Here is a 3,113-nt window from a genome sequence, read left to right on the forward strand (position 1 = left end):
TTTACCTTGCCGATAACTGGTAACTTTAATTTCTTCACAATGTCTGCAGAAATGAAGGTTTTCTGAGCACCTGTATCAAACAGGGTACATACTAATAGGTTTCTATTCTCAAACAATACTTTCACATCTGCTATTGGAACTGCAGCTGGCATTACTAATGGAGCATTCTCTTTTGCAATTGTCATATTGACGTTTGCAGGTTTAGGAACCTCAATCTTCATCCTAGGGCATAAAGCACTATGATGATGATCTTTTTTTTGCATTTAAAACAAAGATTTAATTTAGTCTTACAGTCTGCAGCAGTATATTCGGAGTTCATACAGATTATACAACACCCCAGTTCCTGAAGCTTTCCTACTCTAGAAGCATAATCAGGATACCGTTGACAAGATGCACTGGAATGTTGCTCACCACAAAATACACAAACTTTCCTGTCTTTTACCATGGAAGGTTTTACTTCCTTAATATCCTCAGCATGTCTATTCCTTATCTTTAATACTTTATCCTCAGCCTTTATGGAACTAAGGAAAGTACCTATCTCTTCTTTAGGCACATACTTAGTCTTCTCTGACTTAGCTTTCCCAACCAGTTGGTTAGTGTTTTTTTTTTTTTTTTTTTTTTTTTTCAGTCTTCTGTTTGACCTCAGTAGTTTTACTGATCCTTGCAAATGTTTACAGAGTTGCATCAAGCCTTCCTCAATCTCTTTGCAGGAGAAATTATCCTTTTGGTACCTACCATACAAAGCGTCCTTGGTTTTCGGTGGTAGCTTTAAGGACACAATTCTTGAAAGCATCCAATCTGATGTCTTAATATCTTCGTAAGTACCTCATCCATTCATTCATTCATTGCCAGACGCCATGTATCCCAGGCGGGGTGGCCAAGGGCTTAGAGTTAATTGTTTTACAGGGAGTGGCACTAATCCTCCACCAACCCCACTTGACACGTAGGGATGCCAACAGCATCTGGTGTTCCCAGGCGGTCACCCATCCAAGTACTAACCAGACCCAACGTTGCTTAACTTCGCTGATCGGACGGGAAGCGGTGTACTCAACGTGGTAAGGCCTTTAAATTACAACTTATTGCAATTCTAAAATTTTGCAAGGAATCAAAATCGTGTCTAGGCGTGGGTAATTCTATTAGAGCCTTCAGTAACTGAGTAATAACTTGCTCCCTGTCTTCGTAGTTTTGTCTAAGGATGATCAAGGCCACCTCATAATTATTTTCTTCTACTGGTAATTCTTTTATCAGTTGATATGGTGTTCCTTTGACCTGTCCTAACAGATACGTAAGTTTGCAGGCTTTAGGGATATCTGTTCTATCGTGCACCAAATATTTGAACTGGTCCCAGAAGGATTTCCAGTTCTGTTCCCCATTAAACTCCGGAAGCATTATTTGTGGTAACACAGCTCTACCCTGCTGTGCCACAACTTGTGTTTCCGCGGCGGTGTCAGCTAATTTTGACTCTAGTGTCTTTACTACAGTCAAGTATTCTTCTAATTTGCTTTCAAACTTCGTAGTTTCTGACTCTAAGAGTTCCTTATTCTCAGCCTTTACTATAGCCGCTTCTAAAGTTATGTAACTCTCTTCATACTTATTCCATCGATCTTTCAGGATATTTAGGAGACTAGTTATTTTCTCCTTGGACAGAGGTTTTCGTCCAACGACTGGTTACAATCATTTATGGCTCTAGTTACCCATCCTGCCTTACTACTAGAAGATCTTTGCAATAAACAGACATGTTGACTGAATTCTAATTTAATAATTTAATTATGAATTCCAACCACAAATTTACCCCAACTTAGTAATGATCTGATTATTTTAAATTTTGAAGAGGGTAGGGATTAGGTCCTCTTTGTGCAAACTATCCCCCCTGGGTTATTAAACCTCTAAGGTTGCATTACAGCTCAGCTAATTATTTAATTTTGAGGAGTGTAGGGATTAGGTCTATAATTTCAACCTATCCCCCAGGGTTATTAAACCTCTAGGGATCTATTTCATCTCCACACTCAATTGCCAAAACACCCATATTCCCTGAGCTCAGAATTAATTACTTCAATACTCCATAGGCCCACCCATAGCTTGTGCAGCATAGAACTCTCCTTTCTTATGTTCTACATAATTTATAAATTTCTGCAGAACCGCTTCCCTACCATGACGGTTCCAATGTATACCATCAGCTTTCAACATTGCTTGGAAGGGCTTGGCATTAAAATGTATGAAATCCCTCTTCTTCCTGATCCGTTGCAATTACCTGTTCACAGCTCTGCTAATTAATTTATATGTTCCATAACAAACTGGAGAGCCATATGGCAGGTTCCTTGGCTCGAGGAGAGTTATGGCTACTGAGGATTTACAAGAGCCCTCTATGGCTCCTACCACTGCTAAAATATTCTCTACTACTTCATTGACCTCCACTTCCTCATGGATGTCATTTCCTCCAAGGAATAGGACAGTATGGTCATGCTCCCAAGCTAATACGGCATTCAGCCTTTCATCTTCAGAGAAAGAGCTTGCCTTTCCTCCTGGAGCTCGATAGACCCATATGTCCACGTCCTCCACTTCAACCAAACGTGGTAGTAAACTGAGCCCAACAAAAGCAACTTTAAACACATTCAGTGCCTCTGCACACATCGGCTATCCTCACTCGGTCGGGGCACCAAAAATGTGAAAAATGTTTATAGTTCTGGTAAACAAATCGGGACCCTTTTTCTGGGCACCAAAATGTGAAAAATATTTAATGTATACAAGTCTGTATCCCTGCCGGGGCACAGCTATGTAAGAAATTTCTGGTCTTTCCTAATAAACAACTCGTAGGTCGTTACTCTTCCCTAAAGTTGTCCTTAAGTAATTCAAACAAGTCTCATAGAGTCAGGTGAAACATAACTTAACCTTAACTCACCTACAATAACTATTTCTCTTCTATCTCATAGCTAATCCCCCCTTGAATTGGCCAATTCGTAAAGGTTACTTAGCTAGTGAAGAGGGAGTGATCGATAACCGATGACGATGGGCTGCTTAGTGTAAGTTGCTTGAGCTAGCGAGCGTCCTGTAGGTGCTTATATACAACGTGCTAGCTTAACTATGTCTAGGAACAGAGTGAGTGAATGTCACGA

The 3,113-nt window shown here is 40.2% G+C and overlaps 1 non-coding gene across 1 annotated transcript; it reads right to left on the reverse strand.

The window, feature by feature from the left end:
- Positions 1–950: 950 nt before the first annotated feature.
- LOC145403908 (5S ribosomal RNA) lies at positions 951–1,069 on the reverse strand. The gene has a single exon (XR_013898100.1). It is a non-coding gene; the product is annotated as a 5S ribosomal RNA (ribosomal RNA).
- Positions 1,070–3,113: the final 2,044 nt, after the last annotated feature.

Source organism: Coenobita brevimanus, chromosome 61 (assembly GCF_032717465.1).
Source record: "Coenobita brevimanus isolate Jiangsu-jjx chromosome 61, ASM3271746v2, whole genome shotgun sequence".
NCBI lineage: Eukaryota > Metazoa > Arthropoda > Malacostraca > Decapoda > Coenobitidae > Coenobita > Coenobita brevimanus.